This window comes from Mustela putorius, unplaced genomic scaffold (genome assembly GCF_011764305.1).
Source record: "Mustela putorius furo isolate JIRA1106 unplaced genomic scaffold, ASM1176430v1.1 tig00000430_pilon_pilon_pilon, whole genome shotgun sequence".
Classification (NCBI taxonomy): Eukaryota; Metazoa; Chordata; class Mammalia; order Carnivora; family Mustelidae; genus Mustela; species Mustela putorius.
In genome coordinates, this window is record NW_025421377.1 from 1289334 (window position 1) to 1299181 (window position 9848).

Below are 9848 nucleotides of genomic sequence, written 5' to 3' on the forward strand. Positions count from 1 at the left end.
ATAATACATATTCATATATCATGTATTTTTGTATATGCCAAATGTATATAGAATGTATACAGAATGTATATTAACTAAGTATTTTAAAGAAATACATTCATAATTGCATAGGTGAGATGGATTTGGAAGGCAGATGAAGTGTCTGAAAGCAATCTAAATAAAATAACCTTTTGGTAAATGAAATAGGATTTAAGAAAAATAGGAGATGTCAAATGATGGAGTGGAATAAATCTGTAAAAGTGAATGGTTTGAAAGTAAATTGTGAGGGAATACTTGTCTTCTAGTGCCCTGGTTTTCCTTGTAAGTAAGAGCACTTTGTTGAACCAGAAGCTAAGTTTCATGGTAGTGATTCAAATTGCTCTTATTATTAATTAAGTCATTATCCAAATTTGGGTGTATAGCCCATATTAAGGTGTAAACTAAGTGGCTACAAGAAAGAGACACAAAATATAATGAACAAAAACAAATAATTCCTTCCTCCTCCTTCTAAATGTGAGTAGGTCAGTTTGGTGGGGCAGTACTACTCCACAGAATCAATCACCCATGGACACTGGTCTCTTTCATTTTTTTCCCTCAGCCTTTCTTGTTGTTCCTATTGCATGAATGAAGCTGAGTAATTGCCACAGTGATATTCAGGCCCTACGTAAGGAGTGAAGATTTAAAGTCCCAAAAAACCAATTCCATTTTAATAGAGTGACTTAGAATTATTCACAGTGTGTGTCTATTAACTAGTTTCCAAGGAGGTTGGGAACTATTCTCTCTATTTGGGCAGAGAGGCAGTTATAACTCTTTTACTGAAGGAGAAATCTGTGATGGATTTGGAGAACAAGAAACTATCTGCCATACAGCCTCTTAGGAAAGACAATTCTGACTGTAAGAACCCACAGTATTATTTTAAATATAATATCTTTTTAAGTTTTTCAGAAAGCTACTTGGTCTTAAGACTTTGAAAGTAAAGAAAAAAAGATTTTTAAAGTTTTATTTCTTTCTGAAGTAATTCGGTTTTGTTTTAGAAACGTAAATAAATTTGAAATTTTTAAATGGAATTTAATGGAGAAAATAAGAATCAGAAACAGAATGATGTTTATATAAAAGTTGTGTTAATTCTATTTCATTAAGGAAGGATATTTTAAAAACAAAACAAGGCAAACAAAAACATTTTTCAAAGTTTAGATAAATTGGAAGGCAGATTTGATTTCCTCAAGGTACCTAATAGTGCAGGTTTTCTAATTCTTTTAAGCAGTTATAGGATTTTGAAAAGAAGCCTAAGGGATCACTTTGTGTGTGCGCACGTTTGAGGCAAGGGAGTGTAGTTGTTCTGATGGAAGCTGAGAAGTCTTTCTGAAGTTTTAGTTATTGCAAATATAACTGCTGAGAACATTGGTAGATTTATTTTTATATTCACTATATATATTTCACATACTATACTTCATATATATTTATGTTAAGAGTATACATGGGAATGGAGTTCCTGACTTGTAATCATATGTTCAACTTTTATAGAGGCTAAAAACAGTCAAAAAATGTTCTAAGGTTTTACTACAAATTATCCATTGAAACCATCTGGGTCTAGAGATTTGTTTTTTAAAAGCTTTTACATTTCAGATTCAAATTTTTAATATTTATGAGACTATTCAGTTAATCTAGTACTTGTTGAAGGAGGTTTGGTGGTTTGTGTTTTGAAGGAATTGGGTCGATTTCTTTACCTTTTCTAACTCACATGTATAGAATTGCTGGTAGTAGTCCCTTATTTTCTTTTTAATAGATATAGGATTTGTAGTTATATCATTATAATTTCTCTTTGTTCTTGATAATTATCTTTGCTCTGAAGCCTTTTTTCCCCGATGTTAATATAGCCACTTCTGCTTTCTTTCTTTCTTTTTGTTATTCATTTTTTTAGGGTGCACTTTTTTTTTTTAAGTAAAGTAAGTTTATTTTACCTGCAGCTCTTCCAATATAAACTGAATGTAAATGCTGATACTGAGAAATATTAGGAAGAATTAAGGATAGACGTCAAGATCTCAAAACATCATGCCTTCCAATCTATCCTCCATGAACTTCTTATAAAGTGCCATAAATTTGGCCACAAATGCTTCCAAGTGATAAATGGCTTTGCTACCCAGCTGTAGATGATGTTCATAGTAAGCAGCCATCTGGGCCACTTCCCCTTTCAGTTGTCCATCACAATGATGTAAAATTTCTGAGATAAGGCCCTTCATTATTATTTCAGGAGGAATACAATGACTTAGAAGCTCATAAAGTCTTCCACTTCAAGGAGCCTTTGTGGAGTCTGATGACTGACAATAACACCTCCCAATCTGTTTCAGGGATTTCTTGATCTGCACTAAAAGGGTATTGTTGCTCTCTGCAGGCTTCACACATAAGTAGAGCTTTACGGAGATTCCTGCAGGACTTCTCTGCAAGTCTATGAGCCAGTTGTGAAGGAAGATTCAAACCTTCCTTCTTGCACACAGTAGATAATACGTGATGAATATCTTCGATGTTGGGAGCAGGCACACGAACCCGCAGGCACCTACTGCGAATAGGTGGTACCACTTTAGATGTAGAATTGCAACACAAGATCAATCTACAAGTGGACATATACCTTTCCATGGTCCTACGCAAGGCATGTTGAGCGTCTTTGGTGAGTCTGACAACCTCTGTCAATAATACCACTTTAAAATCTCTTTGAGAATTTGTTTCAAGTTGCTGTGATCATGCCACTGTTTTCAACATCTCCTGAATTACTACCCGGTCACTATTTCCAGCATCCCTGGGATTCACTTCAAGGTGCTTCAATTGCTCCCAATAGTGCTAATTTCAATTTTCTTTTTAGATGGAGTTGTGATGGTCTGATGTTCAACTCTTAATGTTTCGACTCCAACACCATAAAGTTCACATAGAATACACATAATTCTTGTCTTTTTTCCAGCCCCTGATGGTCCATACACTAAGAGATGAGGAAAATCACCACACTGCACCAGGTTGCGCAGCTGGGCCGCCTGCTCCTCGTGAGAGTCCAGCCTTCCCAAGGAGCAGGGCCGGTATTTGTTCACCCAGAGGCTTATGACCGCTGGAACTCCCGGGATTAGACATTTGAAATTCCCGCGTGCGGGCGCTCCCTCGTTCGGGAAGCGGAGATCTACCTTTTTTTTTTTTTTTTTTAAATCTTTTAACTTCCAACATATTTATATCATCATATTTGAAGTGAGGTTCTTGTACATATAGTTGGGCTTGGGCTTTCTTTGGTACACATTTCTTTTGAATACAGTTCTTTTTTTTTTTTTTTAAAGATTTTATTTATTTATTTATTTATTTGACAGAGAGAGATGACAAGCAGGCAGAGAGGCAGGCAGAGAGAGAGAGGGGAAGCAGGCTCACTGTTGACGGGAAAGCCTGATGCGGGGCTCGATCCCACGACTCTGGCATCCTGACCTGAGCCGAATGCAGTGGCTTAACCCACTGAGCCACCCAGGTGCCCCCTTTTGAATACAGTTCTTACCGGTAAATGTGTCAGGATATTAAAACAATTTCACCAGTGTAACATGCAGGAAGATTGAGTGACCTCAATCTGAAATTATAGTGTGTGCTTCATAGAGAATCACTGAGAGTCATTTATGGGCATTTTTAAATTTAGTGGAATAAAAGAACAACCCTTAAGAATTCAGATGATATATATTTATTTAAAATCTTAAATGTGGGTCAAGGCTATGTTGAGCCTCAAATTTTTCCAAAATTAGTCATTAGTGAATTTCACAACAGTAAGGTAAAATGCAAGGACAATGTGGGACATAAAAATGTACTAATGCTATAGTAGAACTCAAAGAAATTAGAAAAAAAATCCTTTAGGATCACCTTCATATTTTTTTTAGCGAATGTTTTTCAGATAGAAATATTTAGAAATTATATATATATATATATATATATATATATATATCATATGACTATCTTTAAATTTTTCCTTAATTACAAAGAATTACATTAATCATACTTTCTTCGAGCACACAGTTATCATTAATTCATGCGAGAGCCTTCTTCTATGTATATATGCATGTATCTATGTGTCTATGTATTTATCTTTGTATCTATCACCTGTCTTCCCTCCCGCTTATCCAATTCTATGAATAGAATTTTCATTCTCTTAATATTACTTTTTAAAATTATGTTCAATTTGCCAACATATAGTACATCATTAGTTTTTTTAAAATATTTTATTTATTTATTTATTTTTATATAAACAAATAATGTATTTTTATCCCCAAGGGTACAGGGCTGTGAATTGCAGGGTTTACACACTTCACAGCACTCACCATAGCACATACCCTCCCCAATGTCCATAACCCCACCCCGCTCTCCCAAACCCCCTCCCCCCAGCAACCCTCAGTTTGTTTTGTGAGATTAAGAGTCACTTATGGTTTGTCTCTCTCCCAATCCCATCTTGTTTATTCATTCTTCTCCTACCCCTTTAACCCCCCATACATCATTCATTTTTGATGCGGAGTTCAACATTTCCTTAGTTGTGTGTAACACCTAGTGCTCATCACCACACTTGCCCTTCTTAATACCCTCACCCGGTTATTTCATCCCCCACCCCTTCCGTTTTGTAACCCTCAGTTTGGTTCCTGGAGTCTAGAGGTTCTCATGGTTTGTCTCCCTCTCTGATTTCTTCCCATTCAGTTTTCCCTCCCTTCCTCTGGTTCTCCACATTATTCCTTATATTCCACATATGAATGAAACCCTATGATAATTGTCTTTCTCTGCTTGACTTATTTCACTTGGCATAATCCCCATCCAGTTCCATCCATTCTCTTACACCATACACAAAGATAAACTCAAAATGGATGAAGGACTCAATGTGAGATAAAAATCCATCAAAATCCTAGAGGAGAACATAGGCAGTAACCTCTTTGCCATTGGCCACAAAAACTTCTTTCAAGACATATCTCTAAAGGCAAAGGAAACAAAAACAAATATGAGCTTTTGGAACTTCATCAAAATCAAAAGCTTTTGCACAGCAAAGGAAACAGTCAACAAAACTAAGAGGCAACCCACAGAATGGGAGAGAATATTGACAAGGGACATTACAGATAAAGGGTTTGTATCCAAAATCTATAAAGAACTTTTCAAACTCAACACCCAAAAAACAAATAATCCAGTTAATATTACATTTTAATAAAAGTTGTGAATTTTATAAAAAATTTATGTGTAAAATGTTCAAATATAAATTAGGATAATGCAATCATGGTTAAGTCTTCATATGGTTGCCTTTATACTATTTTACATGAAGTTCTAATAGTTTGTTCTCATTTTAAGGTTCTCAGTTAAATAATTCAACTGGAAACTCTCATATTACAGATAAAAACTTAAGATACATCCCAACTGATAATTCTAGACAAGATTCTTTGAGTAAAGAGAGCAGAACAAATATGTGCTACCCCTTATCAGTGATTGTTATGATTTAGTTATGATTAGGAGGGTATCTTCCTAGTCCCAATACAACATAATAATAGAAATCAGACACTGCAACAAGTGATTTATATGGATATTCTTATATAATTATTACAAAAATCCCATGAGTTATTTGTTTTTATTATCCCTAGTTTTTGATAAAGAAACAAGTCTAAAGAATAATTCCATAATCTGAATTTTTAACCAGAACTCTAGGTAATTCTATTATAGGTGGTTAGAATTAAATTTTTTTTAAGATTTTTATTTATTTACTTGAGAGAGAGAAGGAGAGGGAGAACGTGAGAGAGAGTCAGAGAGAGAAGCAGGCTCCCTACTGAGTAGGGGCCCCCCCAATGTGGGATTTGAACCCAAGACTCCAAGATCATGACCTGAACTGAAGGCAGTCACTTAAACCACTGAGTCACCCAGCTGCCCTGGTAGTTAGAATTATATGAAGTGAGTTATGTCATACCGCCTACACTAGGATTATTAATATGTGCATGTGCAGTATATTTTTATGTTAAAATATTTTATATTATACTAGATTCTATAAATTTTTCTTTTCAGGTTCAATTAAAGTTGCTGTAGGAAAAGTATGCTTGTATAACAATGAGAGATGCATTCCCTTAATAAAGAAATATATGATAAATACAATGGAGAAAAATGCTTCCTTAAGCTTGAAATATCATTGTACATTCAAACAATCTGTAAATTATTTTTGATGTGGAATTTTTTAAATTTTAGACATATCATTTTGTCATAATTTGAATATTTAAAAAATGAATATTATCCTTCTTTGAACAATACCCTAAGCTTCTTGATTCTCAATTAGTGCTGACCTGTCAAATTGTAACTATAGCATATTAATCTTCTTAGAGTGGATAAACTGCTTATGAATAGGCAACATTTACAAATCAGTTTCGAAAACCCAGTATTTATTTAGTTTAATTAATTTTTTTGGGTGGAGGTTCATCTTTCATTTTAAAATTTGTTTTCAAATTTCATGCATATTTCACCAGAACAAACAAATCACTTGTATTTTATTTTCATTAGGAACCACGATTTTTCTTCATTAATTTTCTTCAGAAAGACTGACATTATCTGAAGAATAAAAGCAGCAGAATTTCTTTTGACTCATCTTACTGCTTTTTCAGCAGAAGATTTTTCTGACGATCTTACATTACAACTACACCTTACAACTACACCTGTGATGTTAATTTGGAAAGACAACATTTGCTCCTTTTGGGTAAAGGTTATGTTTAGGATTGGCATCCTGGGCTTGTTATTCCTCTTCTGCAATGAAAAAAACAAAAAAACAAAAAAACAAAGTTGGGATAGCTGGCTGTCTCAGTTGGTTAAACATCTGCCTTTGGCGCAGGACATGATCCCAATATCCCGGGAAGAGTCACCCATCTGGCTCCCCGCTGAATGGGGAGCTTGCTTCTCTCTCTCCCTCTGCTGTTCTCCCTGAATGTGCTCTCTTGCTCTCTCTCTCTCAAATAAATAACTCTTTTTAAAAAATAAATAACATAGCAAAGTTTAATATATAGGTAAGGTATTTATAAGGAGAAATAAAAACAATATTATATAAATGTAGGAAAGATTGTTATTTAACCTTAAAGATCTAATAAAGTTTACTGTTAGAATTAAGATGGGTAAAAACCAATGCCTTAAGCATCCTTAGGGGACAAATTTAGGATTCTTAATGGAAGAGTTTCTGAAGAGAAAATGCACAGGTTGAGGTTCAAGTTTGCCATGCAAGCTGATGGAGACAGATAAGCCCCATGCCACTTCTGATTAGAGACTTACGAGCAGAGCACCCACAATTAACTGCAGATCAATTATGACATCAAATCAAAGATATTCCCAATAGCTGATGGTGAAAAATGAGGTATGGTAAATGGAAGAATATATTCTGTTTTCTTTGCTTAAGCAGAGAGCCATTACAACCTCCATTTTTTCTGTGAGAAAAAAAATTTGAGTTTCTGTGAGAAACTTAATATTTGCTTCTATACATCTTTTCCATTTTAGTAAGTACTGTATAAAAATAAAAGCATTGTATTGTCAGATTCTTCCCAGTCCCACACATATTTAGAAACTGAATATCTTCAACTGGTATTCTTTTCTTTACTTGGTCTCTGACCAGATCTGAACAAGGCAAGAGGCAAGAGGCAAGAGGTTTTTATTTTTTATTATTATTATTTTTTCCCTTCCTACATTCATCGTAATCTTTGTATCCTGCACTCCTGGAATAAAATAGTACCTTTCTTTCTACTGAGATATCTATTTTGTCCATGTTCTGTTGTGTTTTCTCATTTCATTTTCTGGAGTTCTGTTAGACATTCAAGTTCCAATTCAGTTTACAGAAGAAAACCAATTTCATGAGGGCAAAGTATTTTAAATTTTTGTCTTACATCATACCTCAAAAAGATATATTAGTTTTTCATTCATAGTAGATGGCAACAAATGTTAATTGAATGAATCAACAAATGAATACTGATGTTAGTCCTCTGTGCCTTTATATTTTTTGAGTGAAGGTCTTAGATTCCATTTTTTAATCCAGGCCAATACTTTTTTAAAAGCTCTCGATCACATTTTTCTCTCCCCTGATTCTGTCTGAAGGTTTTTGTTCCAGGCAGAGTGAATGACACAAAATACCCATCTAATAGAAAATGTTATTGTGGGTTTGCAAATTCTGCTGCCACATTTTAACCTCCAGACTGTATACCTAAGGGGCATCAAGTAGCTAGGATTAAGTACAAATTTGCCTTATTCCTTTGCCACGTATAAATTGTTAGAACATAAATTACTGGAATGAGGCTTGGTTTTATAATAACCCACATCGGGATTCCAGTACTGTGACATTGTAATTGTGTTGTGTCCATAGGCAGTTTTCTTTATTTGATTCAAAAAAATCATTGTGTGCTCCAATTCACTAGGCAATGTATCATCAGGATGAAAGATATTGTCATTATCCTCTAGACTTTAATATATAATAGGAGAAACCATCACATAAATAAGTGATAAAAAAGAGAGTTTTCAAATCCATAATAGTAATTTAACAGAGGATTATAAGAGGTCAAAAGAAAGGACTATTACCCAGCCTTGGGAACTTCCTAGGTGAAATTATATACCATATGAAATTGCCAGCAAAATATAGCCCAAATATAAACATTTCTTGCTACTTTCAGGGCTAGCATGCTAGTGTAGTCTAAGCCATCATCATCCCTTCTTTGAAAAAAAAAAGTTTCAAATTTGTTGAACTTTACTTTATCACCCCAACAACCACATTAATCTTTAAAATATAAATTATATCATTTTCCTGTTTAAAATTCTCCAATAGGGGCGCCTGGGTGGCTCAGTGGGTTAGGCCGCTGCCTTCGGCTCAGGTCATGATCTCAGGGTCCTGGGATCGAGTCCCGCATCGGGCTCTCTGCTCGGCAGGGAGCCTGTTTCCTCCTCCTCTCTCTCTCTGCCTGCCTCTCTACCTACTTGTGATCTCTCTCTGTCAAATAAATAAATAAAATCTTTAAAAAAAAAATTCTCCAATAGTTTCCCCCTGTACTTCGAATGAAAACACTATTCCCTATCATGACCCTCACAACGTTGGCAGAGAGTGCCCACCTGTTCACTGAACTTACCACTTTCTTCATGGGCCATACAATCAGATGGCAAGTCCAAAATTCACTTTCAGTGATGTGTGGCTTTATGAATGTATTCTAGGTGATAGAAGTTTAGCACAATATGAACTTGGAAGGCATGTGTTAAAGATGATGCTATTATGGGTACCTTCAAGACTTTATGGAGCAATAACACACTTCTTCCTTCCTCCCCACTGGCATATCAGGAAAATGGGTTAATTTATGGAGATTTCAGGTTTAGCTGTGAAATCTGCTAGAATTGGTTTAATTAACACAAGGCCTCCACTTGGTATCTTCTCTTCCTGTCTCTCCCTCATCTTCTACCACCATTACCCTTGTCCACTCCTAAACATTCCTTCCTCCTATACATTCAGCATCCCAAATTTGTTCCTATCTCAGAACTTTCCATTTATTCTTTTCTCTATTTGGAATGCTATTTCTCAAGACATGTAAGTGGCTTATTGCTTACTTTAATTTCTGACCAAAGTCATCTACTGGAGGCTTTCCCTGCCCACTTCTAACTTTATTTTTATTTTTATTTATTTATTTTTTAATTTTTAAAGATTTTATTTATCCGTCAGAGGAGAGAGCACAAGTAGAGGGAGCAGAAGGCAGAGGGAGAAGCAGGTTCCCTGCTGAACAGAGGAGAGGCGGATGCAACACTGGATCCCAGGACTCTGAGATCATGACCAAAGCTGAAGGCAGATATTTAACTGACTAAGCCACCCAGGCATCCTTCCACTTTTAAAATAGTCACCT

At 35.2% G+C, this 9848-nt stretch overlaps 1 pseudogene; it reads right to left on the minus strand.

Annotated features, from left to right (window-relative positions):
• Nucleotides 1-1907: 1907 nt before the first annotated feature.
• Nucleotides 1908-9101, minus strand: LOC101681857 (annotated as a pseudogene).
• Nucleotides 9102-9848: the final 747 nt, after the last annotated feature.